Consider the following 19,242-nt stretch of genomic DNA (forward strand, 5'->3'; position numbering starts at 1 on the left):
TTCTTCATGGAAGGTTTTCAGCTTCATCCACTAGGAATTTATTGCACACCCAACAGTGATATTGCTGGTGCACATGAGCAAACGTATGTGCCCAGGAGTTGACGCTGTTAGCTTAATGCATCCTGTTTGGAAGGACAGGGCAGAAAGAGAAACTATCATATGAAGGTCTTCCCCTTCAGGGAGGATGCAGGCCACATGTTCATCCTGCAATAGGATGGTGGCCTAGATCAATTTACCTCTTGGTTTAGAATACCAGGCCTGTGTCCCCATTGCCACCAAATACAAGGGAATTGGAGCCAGGTCTATCACCCCTAGGGGAATAGGACAAGCAGTCACAATGTCATTTCCCTTTAGAATGGCGGCCCTGGCATCAGGTGGCGAGTATATTGAGCCCTTCAGGGACCATGTTGAAATCCAGGGTTATACCTCTATGCCATATCACAGTCCCTCCCCCAGGGCTTCAAGTGGAACACCCAATTCCCCAGCAGGGGGTCTGTGGTCCATTCCCAAGTCCAGATCCCCTGCAGCATAGGCTCAAGTATAGGGAGGAGCCAAGGCCCTTTTACCACCTTAGGACCTTGCTCTGCCACTCAAATGAACAGACCACTGGGCTGTGCTTTCAGAAGGTGATCCAGTGTCACCTGTATGCTGGAGCTGGTCATTGAACAATTGAACTCCCTGTGGTAAGGCCCACACCTACCCAATAAACTTTGCAGCCAGATAGGCCAGTTTAGTTTTCAAGAGCCCATTATATCTCTTAATCATACCAGAAGCTTGTGCCAAGTACAGCACATGAAAGGGCCAGGTAATGTCATTGTCTCTGGCCTACTGTTGTACATGAGCCCCTGTAAAGTGGCTTCCCTGGGCAGATGCTATTTCTAGAAGCATCCTGTTTGCTGCAATCAACCATTGTAATGCCTTAATGGTATGGTCCAGGTCAGCAGAGGACATGGGGTAGGCAAAACTTATACCTGTGGCAGTATCCACTGCAATTAGAGCATATTTGTGACCCTGTGAGAGAGGGAGGGGACCAATGTAGTCTACGTGCTATTGCTGTAGGAGATGGGGTGTCCATGGTATTGGATCCAATTGCATGGGCCCCCTCCTCTTCCAAGGGGCTAGCTGAGTGCATTGAGGGCATGCTTTCACTGCCACTCTTGCCTCTATGGGAGTCATATCCAAATGCCATCACTGTGCTACAGCTTGCATGGTATGAGGCCCTCCATGGCCCAATTTCTTCTGGAGCCATGGTGCCACTTCTGAGGATGACACTAGAAGGCCTGCTACCTTTATCAAGGACTCTGCTAAATCATTCCCTGGTAAGAGTAGAGGTCTATGTCCTGATACATGGTACACCACATGTGTTATAGTCTGACTGTGCTCCCATAAGTCTCACCATAACTCAGCACCCCATAGGAGTCAATGTCCTATCTGTCAGTCTTGGGGTGCCCAGGTTGGTAACCAGAGTGTCAGCTCTCGGAATATGGCCCAATTGTTTGTGCAAACATGTAGAGGTTTGTCTTCATGCATGACAAGTAACCACACTGCCCACAACTCTGCCCATCGGCTTAACTTACCTGTCCCAACATCAAACCAGAGTGTCTCTGTACTCGGCTGGACAGCAACCACTGTCCTCTGCAGGGTTGTGCCATGCCTAGAGCCATCATTATACCAGGCCTAAGCCAGTGGTCTCTCTTTCCCTTACACATAAGGACTAAGGGTTATGACTGGTAACTCATTATCCTGTACTGTCTCTTGGGCCATGCATGTCATGAGTCTCAGCACTGCTGCCAGTTCAGCTGCTACAGGGCTGGCTGAAAAAGAAGCTTTCTGCTATAGATGAGTTCTCCATCATGCCAGGGTGGGGACATGGGTCACTCCATTCCTGGGACAAGATATTCACATGTGTACCAAGCCCTCTATTGGGTACTTCATTTGCACTTCCACAGTCTGCTGCTCCATGATTCCTTCACAGGCCTGCAGAGCAGCATTTACTGCTGCCAACTGCTTCTCAATCAGGTGATACTTGCTTTCATCTCCTTTCCACAACTGTGAGCAAAAGCCAATAGGGTGCAATTGCTTCCCCTGCTTTTGCAACAAATCCCAACCAAACCCAACCTCATCCACGTTCACCATTACAGTGAAAGGCAGGGTAAGGTCATTAACTCAAAGGGCCTGTACTTGAGCAACTGCCCTCTTCAAGTCCTGGAATGTAGCTTCCACTGCATCATTTCAGTCCCATGTTGCACCCTTTTGAGTCATCTGATATAGGGGGCACAACAAGGTGGCCAGGTACAGAACGAATGTCCACCAGAAACCAAGCAAGCCCATGTACACTTGTAACTGGCGTATAGTTGTGGATCTGAGGTATGCTTGAATCTTATCAATTATTGCATCAGGGATTACTTTTGACTTACAGTACCACATAACAACCAAGAATTTGACAGACAGGCCAAGGTCCTGGACCTTGTCTTCATTGATGGCCTACCCCAGGCCAGCAAAGCTTCTTTTTGACTGTGTACAGCATCTTCCAAATCTGTCAGGCCATCAGAAGTTAACATGACACCATTAATATAATGGAACAAAGACACAGAGTGTGGCTTGGTCCATGTGGCCAGATCCTGGTCCACCAGGCCATGACACAAAGTAGAGCTATGCATATACCCTTGAGGCAACACTTAAAAAAGTTCATTATTTGCCTTACTGGGTGAAGGAAAACTGCTCCTGACTCTCAGGCATCATAGCAATGGAGAAGAATGTGTTGGGCAGGTTCACCACATAGAGGTATCAACCCAACATTAGTGAGCTGGTCCACCAAGTTAGCAATATTTGGTACTGCTTTGTGCAATGGAGGAATCACTTTGTTCAGTTCCTGGTAGTCCACAGTTATTTACTAAGTCTTTCCTGGCTTTCACATGGGTAAATTGGAAAGGCTGCGTGTTGGGCATATCATCCCAGATTTTTCCAGCTTGAAAACTGTCTTATCTCCTTATAGCCTCTAGGCATCCAATACTGCTTCACACACACAACCCGCATTCTGGGAAAACATAAACATCGTAGGGACTGAGGGACAAACACCCAATGCCCAAAGTAACCTTGGTCTTCCAGACCATAATGTAGTGATCTCCATATCCTTCTATGTATACAGTACTTCCTTTGAAACAGTCTGCGTTGCCATGAATCCAAGTTGACTAATACATGTTGCCTATTTTGGGGGGACCAACAAATAGTTAATTCCACATGTAGCCTCCAGTCTTCCAGGATCCCTAGCAATCAGGTACCTCAGCCTGTCTCCTAGTCTGGGTAAAAGGCTGCCAGCATCAGCTCATCCTGCTTCACATGGGCTGCCTTTACCTTTGTTCCTCAAAGACAGCAACACACCTAAAGGCTGCCCCTCCAGCTTCTCTGCATCTAAGGCAGCTGCTATCTGATCTACCCAGATTTGGCATTAGCTTACCTTCAAGGGACTAAGTGTGTGCCCCTGTGGGGTTGGGCTTGCTCAACCCAAGTCATAGCAGTCATTTAGATACTGTCTCAACCACCCTTTCCCAGACAGTGGGTCATGTCTGGAACACCAAGGGGGCTCTCCTGGTGCATAAGACTTACACTCTGAGAGGAGGCAGCACACCCAACATCCCTCAGCATGGCTTCCACAGCTGCCATACATAGCTTCAAGCTGTCCTCTATTTGCTCCAGTTGGTTTACCTGCTGGACAAGGTCTTCTGCTTTCTGTCTCACATGGCAGAAGAAACTAAAAACAACCAAGCCATCCTCTCTGATGATTCATGGTGGGGGAGAGGTATTTGTGTCTCCAGAATTTCCAAGGCCCATAAAATATCTCCTGGTGTCAAGTGGACTCCCTCCCAGTTCTCAGGAGATTTCCAGGCTGCCAAGAAAGTTGCCATTGGCAGCCAGAGTGAGGCCAGGGGATACACTGCAGTAACTTCCCAGGGTTCCTCCCCATTATCTGTTGCTGCTTCTGCAGATGCCATGGTGGGGACAGTCACCTGACCATTCTGCTAGATTATGCAAAGTGCTGGAGCCAGTGGGTTGAAGGGAGGCCCAGTCAGGCTAGGTTACCAAAGAAAAGAACATGCATGGAGAAGATATCACAAGAAAGTAGGAACCAAACTTTCCACCTCAGAACTTTTAGTAGTTCATCAGCTTAGCTAAGACACAGTAAGACAAAACATTTGGGGCAATCTTGCATAGCAGTGTGGTACATGTGTGGTAGTCTATTCTGATTCATTATTATTGTAACAAACTCCAACATGTGCCTGCCCTAAACAACAGAGTTGTGTTCTGAGGTGTCCTCAAGTACTCCCAGACACCCGGGCTTTGACACATCTGACAGTGGCCTCCTACAGTGCCCCAGACCAAAATGTCACTCTGAGAAAGAAAAAGCCATGAACAGACTGGAGTAGGCAAAGTCCAAGCTAATTTCCAAAAAGGATAGTAAAATACAACAAACAAACACATAGACAACAGGGCATACCAAACACACAGAGTGAGCACAAGCAAGAAAAAAAAAACATAAGAGGATGTGTATTAGTCAATGCTTACTACAGTTAAGTGTAGAAAAGTACAAAACATCTGTCTCTACACTAAGAAACCAATCAAAGGCTTGGAGCCCATGGCAATGTCCTGTGCATTTCTGTATCTGGAAGCCAAAAGATCCACAATAGGTGACTGAAGGTTCTGTGCTAGAAAGATCCAAGGGTCAGTGCTGCACGTTGAAGTGTCTGTGCCAAAAACCTGAAAAATCTGAGCCAGAAGGCTGAGGATATACACTAGAAGCCAGGAGATGACATCCAAGATGAAGATGAGAATTGAAGCTCCCTGAAGAAAGAAAGCTCTTTCAAAGAAAACCTGCCAAAACTCCTCCAAATAAAAGCAGATTCAGTGACACACCTCCAAGGAAGATAAGCTGAAATCCATCCCTCCTATTCTCCTTTTATAGCATTTGAACAACAGTCCTCCTCATAGTGTGTGGAACCATGCTGACCCAATTCAGCTGTGTGTTCCCCACTCAAACTGACAATCAGTTAACTACCATAGGAAGTAAACTTCAAGTGGTTATGTAGGTAAAAAGACAGAGGCCAGTTTTCTTCACTCATCCCATCCTACATGGTGGAACACATTAGGAAACTATTCCTAGTTCCATGAGAGAAAGCCTCCTAGATTCTCAGGCTATGGGAGAGAGGCAGGAAAAGTAGAAGGAAAAAAAATTCATGACATTTTAGAGAAAAAAAATGTGCCCCAAAGGCCTCACCTGAACTCCTGGCTGGCTAAGCCAAATATGTTACCAGGTTTTGGGGTGCTGAAGTCTCCTTCTGGAGGTGGTTTCTAGGTTCTTTCCATCTTGTCTGAAGAATTGAACAAAAATGTTGGCAAAGATTCATATTTATTTGAGGTAGAAAACACAAGGTAGGAAAAATTAAAAATGAAAGAGGAGAAACTGGCTCTGCAGATTGAGTTGGGGCTGATTAAAATGGGAGGAAAAATAACAATACAAATAAAATTAAAGATAAAGTTATGCCCTAGAGTATAGAGTGGGATAATGTGTGGTTCTATGTTAGTGAGCTCTTGATGGCATATTGTTTCCATTTTATTCATTCCACACATCACAGATTCTCATGAGAAGCCCACATATGGCACTTTAGGAACAATTGTGCACGTTTCCTGGGATTTTGTAATTAACAGGTCAGTCTCACTCCCTCAGCCAGCTTTACCATGCCCTATCTTCCTATCTCAGAATTACTACAATAATTGATCGTTTTTTACCTAGAACTTCTCTGTGTATTACACACATAAATAGAACAAAAATGGTGTAAGATAATGTGTTAGTCAGCTTTACATCTCCATGATAATATATTTGAGAAAAACAACATAAAGTAGAAAAGACTTATTTCAGATCATGTTTTCATAGGTTTCTCTCTATAGCTGGCAGGCTGGGTTTGTTTGTTTGTTTGTTTGTTTTTTGTTCTGGGACCATGGTAAGGCAGAGCATTTTAGTGGAAAAACATGGTGGAGCAAAGCTGTTCAGTTTATAGTTGCTGAGAATAAAAGAGAGAATTTAAAGGAGCCAGAGAGGAAGCAGCCAGGGAAGTGACATTGTCTCAAATATCATGCATCCAGTGACATATTTCATCCAAATAGGTCTTACTTAACTCTTAAGTCTTCATCATCTTCAAAAGTGCCACTAAATTATGAATCCATTGATGAGGTTATATTCTTCATGATTCAATCACATCCTCAAAGCCCATCAACTGGCAACCAAACCTTGAATATAATGAACCATTTGGGGAAATATCTAGATCTTAACAACAAATAAGGTTTAAATAAGGTTTAATTCACTATTAGATCTTGTGGCTCAGATTCTTAAATGCTCTTGGTGTTCTGACAGTGCAAAGTAGCAATAGTGCTAATGACAAGATAGTTTGAGTAATGTATGATAAAATTTCTAGTTAGAGCTTTCACAACATTGTCATATGTCACTTATCTTAAAACACACATAAAGAAATGGAATTAAATTAATGTACTGTGTATGTCAGCTTTTTTTCACTTTGACTACATGCCAGAGGGAGAACACTTTAAAGTGGGGAAGATTTATTTTTGATGTTTTTATCCATGATCACTTGCCTTTATTGCAGTCATCTTGAGGCAATGCTGAACATCATGCTGGGAAGCACATGGTGGATCAAAGCTCCTCATCACATGGTAGCCAAGAAACACACACACACAGACCCTGAACTATTTGGCTTCCTCTTTTTAAGTTTGTTCCTTCTGAGTTCCCAGCCAGTTGAATAATGCCATATACTTGTAGAAAATGTTTCCTTCCTTAGTTTGCCTTAACACATGTCAATCATCTCTGGAAACAACTTCCAGACACAATGGGAAGTGTGCTTTACGAATTTCCATGGTATTTGTCCATATTGTTAAGTTGAAAATTGAGATTAACCATCACACTCACCTTAGCCTTCTTGAGCTGTTATCAAAACTACTAGGCAGCTTAAACCAACAAAAAAGTTTTGTCTAATACTTCTAGAAATTAGAATTCTGAAATCAAGATATTGGCAGGAATATAGTCTCATTGATAGCTCTAAGGGAAAATAACTAGATTGCCTCTTCTAACTTCTGTTTTTTCTCTACATTTTTTGATATTTCTTGGATTGGAGATATATCTCTTTAGACACCAGGAAGTGTTCTCCCTGTATGTCTTCATACTATCTTTTTTTATGTGTAACTATTTCTATGTCTAAACTCTTCCAATTTATTTGCAAAGACATTAGTCATATTGGATCACCATCCACATTAATTACCTTATTTTAATTTGATTGTCTCTTTTAACACCTTATCTCCAAATAAGATCACAATTTGATGTACTATGGGTTAAGAATTCAAATGTTTTTTTGAGTGGTACAATTCAACCCATAATATCATCCTACTTCATTTTGGTGTTTTTCATCATTGAACTGTTCAAGAGCCAAAGCAAAAGATTGTGAGAGAAAAATAATACTTGAGACTCCTTTAAAATATTTAGAATAACTGTACTTGGGTGATGGTATTAGCTTTTCCCTAAATAGTGATCTTTCAGTAAAAAACAGGTTTCTAGTCAATATTCTCTATAATTATTAATATCTTCTGGATTTATAAGGAAAAAGTATGCTCATTGCTATTTCTTCTCAAGATACTCTCAGATGTTAGTGAATTATTGAAAGAGTAATTATGGAGTTAAAATGAAGTAGCTAAGATTATTGTTAATGTTATGTGAAAAAGTGGAACAAATAAAAAGATCAAAGATGAGAGTTATGTATTAGTTTGCTAAAACTGCCATAAAATAATTTAAAAAACAGCAACTTTGGAGCTTAACTGAACAAAAATATTATCTTACAGTTGTAAAGGATTAAAATCTGAAAAGAAAATATCAGTAATGTTGTTTTTTTCTGAGAAATGTGAGTGAAGACTGTTTCAGTTCTGTTTCTTTAGCTTACTGGCGATATTCTTCCTGTGTTTAGCATAATCTTCTTTTTTTTTTCTTTGCATCAACATTTCCACTTTTATATAAAGATGTTATGTTGAATAATCACCTGGCCTTGTGATTTTATACTTTCAAAAAAATTCAGGAAACTGGAAGGAGGATATTTTTAACAAGGAATGGGACAAGAAGATACTAAGATAACTGACACAAGTTATTGCCTACAGCTAAAATTAAGCTGACCTAATATAAGTATGAAGGAATAGCAAGACAGATATGATTGTAAATAAAATGTACAAATTTTAATAATTATGATAACTGGGGAACTCTTTACAGGAAAGATAAACAAATACAAGGTAAATTGGATAAGGGAAATACAATGCAGTGACTGCTTCAGTAAGCATATTGTGGTCATTTAGAATGATATTAAATAAAAAGGAAGACATTTGAATTGCAAGCATTTGTTATTAAATCCAAAGAACTTGTGACCAAGTAATGAAATGTGAGTATAATATTGTATATGAGCAAATAATATTATTTGGAACATAATTTGTGGTATTTATGCTTAGCATCTTTTCATAATATGTATGTTTGTTTAATTTAAATCTATGGGAGTTTGAAAGAAAAATACTAGCTTTGGCTTGAGATTCACTCCAAAACCATAAATGACAGGCAAGTTAAGGTAGGTCTGAATGGAAAGACATCTTTTTCTTTGCATAGTGTGGCCCAAGAGAATTTTTCTGTGTCTATAGGTCTATAGCTATTTAACAGCTGAAGGCAGTATTCTCTGACTACCTGGCTGGGAAATAGCTGCACACATTACCGTTATGACCACTGCAATAGAAAAGTATTGCTAGATCTCAAATAAACCATGTTTTCCTTGGTGAGTAGACTGTCTGTGTATAATATTAACTTCCAATATTTATTTTATAAATTATCCCAAACTAAATGGTATGAAAAAGTAATTTTATTACCGTATAAGTTCAATTTGAAAAAAAGTAATCTGTTTCCTCAAGTAGTAGCTTCACTGACACACTTGCCTTTAATGTGAAATTGGCATTACAGATGGGATACATTACATCTGTTCAGTCCCTTTCTATCTTACTAGGCCAGAAGTCAAAGTGCAATAGTACTATAATTTGTCTTCATGTTTCAACTCTTTCACTATATATGTTGCTCAGGGAATGTATTTTACTTCTCTCAAAGTTTTACTTCTCTCAAAGTCTTATCTGTAACAGCAAAGTCCAAGTTAACTACGCATTGATTTATTATATTTTCTATGTAAACAAACTGGTTCTTCTGAACACTTGATTTGGTCTCTTTATATTTTAAGCAATAATTTATCATAACTTGTAATAAGTACAAATAGATTTGTTTGAAGAAAACTAATTTGTTTCATGATTACTATTCATTTCTATTTTTTGAATCATTTTTGGAAGAGGCATTTCTGTTGTCATTCTCTTTCCCATCATTTTTTTTTTTTGGTACCGGGGATCGAACTTGGGTCCTTGAGCTTGTGCAGCAGGCGGCGAAACCACTGAGCTAAATCCCTGGCTTTCCCATCATCTTATAATCTCATGTTCTTAGTGATCAAACATGCTATTAAAATATTTTTAAAACACAAAAAACTGAAGATGTAGTATATTTATCAATGAGTATGCTGTTTTAAGTATGTTCAACCCCTAAAATATTTAAGGGAAGAAAACTGAGAAACTAAAGAGCATAGAGGCAAAATAATCACTGATAGACAATTTTGTCCTGAATAAAAGGTCTTTCATGAGGAGCTATCTTGAAGATTAAAAATGTCATTGTATGATGGAATGAGATTTGATACTACTATTACTATTCAGTCCACACATCTTTATGGAATACTGACACATCGATATATTCTAGTTGGGGTAGAGAGAAGGATGAGAAGATATAAATCAATACATATTAACCGGGAATCTTATTAATAGTAGATTCATAACATTAGTAGGCACTAGTTTTATGTTCAAAAGACTACTTCAGAAAATTTTATAACTGATTTTAGGCAAATGACTTAAATTTACTTGTAAAGTAATGATAAATCATTCAGCTTATCTCAGCAATATTTTCAGATTACTTAGAAGAAAAAGCTTGGCTAAATATTAAGTGCCAGATAAGATGAGTTAAATGTCAAACCTTGTTCAAGTAATCTCTTTTTATTTTCATGCTGAGTTATGAGGCAGAATAGAGAAATTCTAATAACATATATTTCATTTTTATTACTGTTGTAAAGATTTTATTATACACATTTATTGAAATAGATAATATGAATGCTTCTGAAGGAAGAAAAATATGCAGAATGCTATTCTCATATAATTGGCTTGTATTTGACTTTATAAGAACAGCATTTTTGGTAGGTAACAAAAAGCTAAAATAAGAATACAGTATTCATCTGTTTCCATAAATATCACCGCTTTTTCAAGGATAAAATATGAATGACTTAGGTAACTTCTGCAATATGTTTCACCTGAGATATTTTATAGTTGAAGCATGTAAAATTTAAGGATGAATTACGATTAGTCTCAGTACCAAAGTTTATTAAATTCATATATTGTTAAATCTCTCTAGCTTAGTTGAAATTTCTCTTCTTTGAACAAGTTTGTTCCTATTGAGAAGTAACTATTTATTGGTTTTTATTTTTTAATTATTTTACTACTATGGATTGAACAAAAGGCCTTCAAACTGAGATACATCCCCAAAACTTTTATATATTCCTTATTTTGAGACAGGGTCTCAGTAAGTTTCTGTGTTGCTCACGATAGGATTGGACTTGCAATCTTGCTGCCTCAATTTCTCAGAGTTCTAGGATGATGATGATGATGATGATGATGATGATGATGATGATTTGATTATTGTATGCTCTCAAATGCAGTTAGTTCCAGAAAAAATTTGAAATTAAATGTTACTTTGGCAATCTCTTTCTCCAGTTTTCCCTTACTGTATCCAAGGCTAGCATACAATCCTTAGTTTTTTTTGTTTGGGTTTGGTTTTTTTGATACTGGGGATCGAACTCGGGACCTTGCACTTGCAAGGCAGGCGGCTGCACCACTGAGCTAAATCCCTGGCCCATACAATCCTTAGTCTTGAGAACTTTATATTCAAATAATTTTAGGAGTTCTTCCAGAATTATTTAATTTTTCATAGAAGGCCCTTGTATACCAAGTCACTGAAGTCCAAGAAAGGAATCATATGCACATTTATTTGTCAAGATTAAATGAAATTATCTAAAATTTGTTACAAAGCAAATCTTTTTGACATCTTACTAAACTTTAATGCATGTGAATGAAGACATTAAGATTATCATGTTTAATATGAAAAATTTATAATAATATTTGTAGAATAATAAAACTTTGACTTTCAAAGAAATTATTAAATTATCAATGTGCCACAGAATTTCATATGAATTTATTTCAAAATTTGGAAATATATATATTACTAATAATTTCAAATGAAAATTTTATATTTTAGCTTACAAAAGTAGTTGCCTTTTATAAAAGTATGAAAATTATCTTGTTTTTCAGAGTTCTGAAATAAGGTAAACTACTCTCCAATTTATCTTAATAGTTAAACTTTGCCTATGTAATAAACAAACACATATTCTTTTAAAAAGAAGCTACTATAGTTATATCCATCTATACAAACACATAGACAAGCATGTGTTTGTTGGGTAATAAAAGGTAATTTAATAGTTGAAGTTAATTTTATATAATTAATCACAGAACTTTTTATTTTAAGTATACAAGTTGACGGGTTATCACTAAAGAATTTACATGCCAAATCAATTTTGTTGGCTTTGTAACTCTGTGTTAAGAACCCATAACTTTTATCACCCTGTTTGTTTACAGATTCAAACAGGATTTTAACATTTTACTTTATATGCTCTTCATGAAAACCTGTGAATTTGTTAATATTTCCATATCACACATTTGTTGTGATGGTCAAAAAGCTAATTTTCAACAAGTCCCTATTTCCCCTATTTCCACTGCAAGCAAAGCCAAAAAAAATCATGTTTACTTTTTAATTTTGAATTATAGTAATACCATCAGTACTATTACTAATAATATTGCTTTAACATTACTAATATTTTTTATCAGTAAAAAGTTTTTGATTGCTTGTTAATGCTTGGGAAATTTTGGTGCTATACAATTGATCTAATATCTCATAGCAAATTATTTAAAAATAAACATATTATTTCATTTAATTTTCACACAAAATATAGTAATTTCTTAGCCTAAATGTTACTCAAGATAAATTATTTAGTAATTTTCATTACAAATTTTTCACTTTATTTAATAATTTTGAACTTTGGATTGTTTTTTGACATTATTTATTGGACATGTTCATACATATATGATCTATATTCACTTTTACATGCCAATAAATGACTTACTTTTCATTTCAAAAGGAAATATTAAATGCCCACAGATATGCAATATTTTTATTCTCCAGAATATTTCAAGAGGCTAGCTACGTTAAGAGATGATAGATAGGTAGAAAAAAATAGAATGAGTTCATTTAATGGAGATTTTTGGTTAGAATTTGAAACCCAAATCTGCACTAGTGTTTTTGAGTATTGATATTTTGAACATCAATCACTGTTTTAGTTTTCAGCTCATTATATAAATGATTTTAATATAGTAATCATATGATTTTTTATAGCCAGTACTGTTCATTATGTCTTATTAATTGTTAATCTTGTTAGGTGCCATTTATTAATAGAGAATATAGAAGTTAAGTTGCAATTACTGTTACTGAATTAAAGTGTGGGTCCAATGAACATTCAAATGATGACATCCTAATATTCACTATGACTTAATTTGAAGATACAACCTCTGTCTATGGAAGTAACTAAGGATAAATAATATCATCAGACAGCAGAGTCTCTCTCTCTCTCCTATCAGCATGTAAATACATTGAAGAAAGGATATATAAAAACATAGCAAGGAGGAATCCATCTTCAAGCCAAGTAAAGAGCCATTACAAAAAATTAAATCAAACAGAAACTTGATTTGGATGTTGAGCCTGCAGAAATGAGGATGATATTTTGGTTATTTAAACTACCCAGTGTATGACATATGATGGCAGCCAGAGTTGACTGATACAGTTGTCAAAGAGGTAATATGTATAGAAATGAAAATATTGGGAAATTTTTAATATGAAAATTTTATATTTTCACAGACCATGTGTAGTATGAATTGTTAAGTATGTTTTAAAAAGAATACATTTTTGTTACCAAATTTTAAGAGAAACTATTATTATTCCCACATACTTAAGGGATCTAGACAAATGTAATAAAAAGGGTTATGTATTTCATATCTCCATATTAGTTATAGCCATCATTCATTACTATTTAAAAAAACCTATTTTCAGAATACATAATTAAACCATAATGTAATAGGCTGAAATGTTTTGTATTTATCTGCTAGTTGTATAAATTGTATTACTCTGTACTTTTTAAAGTGCTGGATTATCTTCATAGGATTCTCTGAATATTCATCCTTAAATAATTATATGATCTAATTTTCAAAACTTTATTAGCTCGAGATTGCAATAAATGGTATTTGTATTTGATTGGGGGAAATACATATATTCTTGATAATTTCCAATCCCTTCCCTTCTTTTTACCCAACCCTCTCACTTTTCCTGATGTTTGTCTCCTATCTCAAACAGCGCTTTTATTTTACTCTTCAATTTATTATTAGGTTTCTCATGTAAGAGAACCCAAGCAATATTTAACTTTTTTAATTTGACTTATTTCACTTCAAATTATATCTCAAGCTCTATATATTTTCCTAAAAAAATCATTCAAATTCACCCAAATTTATGGTTCAGTAAAATTCTATTGTGCATATATACCACACTTTCTTTACTCAGTCATCCATTGATGGGCATCTAGACTTTCTGCAGCTTAGATATTGTGAACTGTGCTGCTATAAAAATGAGAATGCATCATAAAGAACTAGAAACTAGAGACATTTATAGCTAAGTATGCACATTGAGGCCATACTCTTAAGTGAAATGAATAGGGCACACCAAATAGTTTCTCTGGTGTGAAAAACTAAAAGTGTAAATAAGGATCACAATGTGCAATTGATATTGTGAAATAGGAAGAAAAGGTCTGAAGGAGTAAGGAGAGTGGGAAGGGTAGGGAAAGGAAAGAAGGGGAGAGAAAAATATGAGAAAAGGAAATAAATAGAAACAAAGTCTTTGTAAATAGGGAAGACTGGAGAGGGTGAAGGGAGGGCAGGGGAATGGGTAAAAAATGAGAACCAAGATACATCATGTAAAGGTACAAGATCCCAATGATGAATGTAACTGCATTGTATACCTAAAATATGCCAATAAACAGTGGAAAAAAATAAAAATGGGTAAGCATGTATTACTATGGTATTCATGTTGTTCTCAAACACCTTCAGTCCTATTAATGGGATCCCATTCTTTTCCAATCAGTGCATCACTTTAACTGTGGATACTCTTTCAAGCTGAGCATTAAACTTGTACTGTAATTCATGAATCACATTATGATGGTTTGTGCTTGGTTCTTAGTAAATTTAGCCCTATGACTGATAGAGAGAAGATTTTTCTTTAGCACTCATCTAAAAGCATTAAATTGTTTATGTGTATCTGCGGGTATAAATTTGAAACTTTGACCTTATTATTTCCCTTTATTAAAATGTCCAATGATGCTAAGAGTCACCAGCCAGCATCATTGTACTTCTTACTCTTCCAAAAATGTTCAAAATATTGTGTACTGAAACTCTATATTCCTCAAATATCTCAAGTATTTAATTAGGATATATATATGTATATATATATATCCAAATATATATACATATATACACATACACACATATATACATATACACACACATATATATGTATATATATTCACACATATATATCCTCTCTCTCTATATATATATAAATATATATAGTGTTTATTTTAAACAATTTATACCACAGATGCTCAGTGCCCTGTATATTATCAGGAGAAATTGTAGGAAATTTATTTCTCATCAAATTAAAGAATCAACTGCAGGAACCATTAAACTGCTAAGAGAAATTCATATCTAGAATTATGTTTCTTTCTTTTTATTAAATTCTTTTATTGGTACATTGTAGGTATACAACACAATTACATTTCTCATTGGGAATTGTACCTTTGCATAATGAATCTTGGTTCATATTTTGTTCCCATTCCTAGCCCTCCCTTCATGCCCTCCACCCTTCCCTATTTACAAAGACTTTATTTCCATTTTTTCCATTTCTCATCATTTTTCCTTTCCCTTCTTTCCTTTCCCCTGCCCCTCCCACTACCCTATCCCTTTGGACCTTTTCTTCCTATTTCACATTATCGATTATTCATTCTAATCATTGGTACATTTTAGGTATACAATATAATGACATTCATCACTGGAAATTTGCAACTTTACATAGTCTCTCTTGGTTCTTATTTTTCACCCTTGCCCAGCCCTGCCTTCAACCAGTCCTCTCTATTTACAAAGATTTTGTTCCTATTTTTCCATTTTCTCATATTAATCCCATTCCCTTCTATCCTTTCCCTTCGCCCTCCCACTTCCTTCCCCTTTGCCCCTTTTCTTCCTATTTCACATTACCTATTATACATTTAGTCCTTATTTACACTTTCAGTTTCTCACACCAGAGAAACTATATGGTATTTACACATGTGTGTCCTACTTATTTCACTTAAGAGTATCGCCTCAATGTGCATCCACTTAGCCATAAATGTCTCTAATTTCTCATTTTGTATGGCTGAGTAGTACTCCATTTTATAAAAAAACCACGTTTTCTTTATCCAGTCTCCAGTTGATGGGCATTTGGGCTGTTTCCAAGTTTTAGCTATTACAAATTGTGCTGCTATGAACATGGGTGCACATATATCACTGTGGTATGATTCTTTTAATTCTTTGGGGAAGATCCCCAGCAGTGGAATAGCAGGGTCAAATGGGACTTCCAGTCCTAGTTCTTTGAGGTATCTCCATACTGATTTCCACAGTGGTTGCACCAGTCTACACTCCCACCAGCAGTGGAGAAGGGTTCCTCTTTCCCCACAGCCTGCCAGCATTTGTTATTGGTTGATTTCATGATAGCAGCCATTCTTTCTGGAGTGAAGTGCAATCTCAGCATTGTTTTCATTTGCATCTCTTGAATGACCAGTGATGTTGAGCATTTTTTCATGTATTTATTTGCTATTTCTACTTCTTTGTCTGAGAAATGTCTGCTCATTTCAGATGCCCATTTTTGGATTGGGTCTTTAAATTTGGGAGGTCTGATCTTTTTAAGTTCTTTATAGATTTGAGATAGTAGACCTTTGTCTGAGGAAGAGCAGGTGAACATTTTTTCCCACATTGTGGGTTGTCTCTTCACACTGCTGGTGGTTTCTCTTGCTGTGCAGAAGCTTTTTAATAAGAAGAGATCCCACTTGTTGATTGTTTGTGCTAGTTCATGGGCAACTGAGGTTTTGTTCATAAAATCTTTTCCTACACCGATGTCTTCAAGAGTTCTACCTAACCTCTGTTCCAACTAGTTCAGAGTTTCTATTTTAATATTTAGATCTTTAATCCATTTTGATTTTAGTTTAGTGCATGGTGAGAGATACAGGTCTAGTTTTAATCTTTGACAAGTTGAAACCCAATTTTTCCAGTACCATTTATTAAAGAGGCTATCTTTCCTGCAGTGAGGGTGTTTGGCTCATTTGTCGAAGATGAGATGGCTGAATGTGCCTGGCATTGTTTCTGCATCTTCTAATCTGTTCCACTGGTCCTCAAGTCTGTTTCTTTGCCAGTACCATGCTGTTTTTAACACAGTAGCTTTGTAGTAGAGTTGCAGGTTGGGGATTGTGATACCCCCTGCCATGTCTCTGTTACCTAGAATTGCTTTTGCTATTCTGGGTCTCTGCTTGCTCCAAATGAATTTTTGGATTGTTTTCTCGAGGTCTATGAAGTATGCTGCTGGGATCTCAATTGGAATTGCATTAAATCTATATAGCAGTTTTGGAAGTATGGCCATTTTCACTATATTAATACTTTCTACCCAGGAGCAGGGGATGTCTGTCCATTTTCTGATATCATCTTTAATCTCTCTTTTCAGAATGCCATAGTTTTCAGAGAAGAGGTCTCTGATTTCTTTAGTTGGGATGATTCCTAGGTATTTCAGTTTTTTGGATGCTATTGTGAAAGGAATTATTTGCCCTATTTCTCTCTCAGTGAGTCTGTCATTGGTGTAGAGGAATGCCATTGATTTTTGTGTGTTGCCCTTGTAACCAGCTACTTGACTGAATTTAGTTATTAAGTCTAGAAGACTTTTGATGGAGTTCTTGGGGTCTTCTATATAGAGTATCATGTCATCTGCAAATAATGACAATTTGACTTCTTCACTTCCTATCATTATTCCTTTTATTTCTTTCTCTTGTCTAATTGCCATGGCTAATGTTTCCAGAACTATATTGAACAAGAGTGGTGATAGTGGACATCCTTGTCTTGTTCCTGATTTTAGTGTGAAGGATTTCAGTTTGTGACCATTTAGTATGATATTGGCTGTTGGTTTTTCATAGATGGCTTCTATCAGTTTGAGGTAGAGACCATCTATTCCAATTTTTGGAGGGTTTTTATCATAAATGCATGTTGCATTTTGTCAAATGCTTTTTCTGCATCTATGGAGCTAATCATATGGTTTTTGTCCTTGGCTCTATTGATATAGTGTATTACGTTAATTGATTTGCATATATTGAACCATCCCTGCATCCCTGGGATGAATCCCACTTGATCAGGTTGTATGATCTTCTTGATGATCTTCTGCATTCTGTTTGCCAGTATCTTATTAAGGATTTTTGCATCAATGTTCATTAGTGAGATTGGCCTATAGTTCTCTTTTTCAGTTGGGTCTTTCTCTGCTTTGGGGATCAAGATGATGCTTGCTTCCAGGAATGAATTTGGGAGTATTGCTTCCCTTTCAATTTCATTGAAGCATTTAAAGAGTAATGGCAGCAGTTCCTCTCTAAACGTCTTGTAGAATTCACCAGTGAAGCCATCAGGGCCTGGGCTTTTCTTAGTTGATAAGTTTTTCATTACATTTTCAATTTCATTGGTTGATATTGGGTTTTTCAGAACTTTTAGGTCTTCTTTGTTCAACTTTGGTAATTCATATGTATCTAGGAATCTGTCCATTTCTTCTGTGTTGTCCATCTTATTGGCATATAGGTTCTGGAAGTAGGTATTGATGATCATCTGGATTTCTGCTGGGTCTGCTGTAATTTCATCCTTTTCATTCCTAATTGCATGGATTTGGGCCTTTTCTTTCCTTTTTCTGACAAGGTTGCCTAAAGGTTTGTGAATTTTGTTGATTCTTTGAAGAACCAACTCTTGGCTTCATTGATGTTTTGTATTTTTCTCTGAGTCTCCATTGCATTGATTTCTCCTCTGATCTTTATAATTTCCTCCCTTGTATGAGCTTTGGGGTTGTCCTGCTCTTCTTTTTCTAGAAGCTTGAATTTCAGCATCAGGTTGTTTTATTGGGCTCGTTTTGTTTTCCTAATATGCGTATTCACTGCTATGAATTTCCCTCGTAAGACAGCTTTCATTGTGTCCCATAGATTCCAATATGTTGTATTGTCATTGTCATTTAATTGAAGGAACTGTCTGATTTCTTTTTTAATTTCCTCTGTGACCCATTGGTTATTCAGAAGGGTGTTGTTCAATTTCCACATGTTTATGAAATTGTTTGAGTTTCTTTTGCTATGGATCTCCAATTTCATCGCACTATGGTCTGATAATATACAGGGGATAACTTCAATTACTTTGCACTTACTTAAACATATTCTATGTAGAAGTACGTGGTCTATTTTTGAGAATGACCCATGTGCAGCTGAGAAGAATGTGTATTCTGATTTTGTGGGGTGGAAGACTCTGTAAACATCTGTTAAGCTCATTTGTTGAAGAGTTTAATTGAGTTCTAGTATTTCATTACTTATGTTTAGTCTAGTTGATCTATCTATTTGTGACAGTGGGGTGTTGAGGTCCCCCACTACAATTGTATTAGTGCATATATGGCTTTTCATGTCTGTTAGTATTTGTTTTATATAGTTGGGTGCACTAGTGTTTGGTGCATAGATATTTATGATTGTCATCTCTTCCTCTTGGATTCTTCCCTTTACAAGATGTAGTGTCCTTCTTCGTCTCTCTTAATCAGTGTTGGTTTGAAATCTACTTGATCTGCAA

Source organism: Heterocephalus glaber, unplaced genomic scaffold (assembly GCF_053883595.1).
Source record: "Heterocephalus glaber isolate CG9 unplaced genomic scaffold, H.glaber_assembly_v1.0 deba00001613, whole genome shotgun sequence".
NCBI lineage: Eukaryota > Metazoa > Chordata > Mammalia > Rodentia > Bathyergidae > Heterocephalus > Heterocephalus glaber.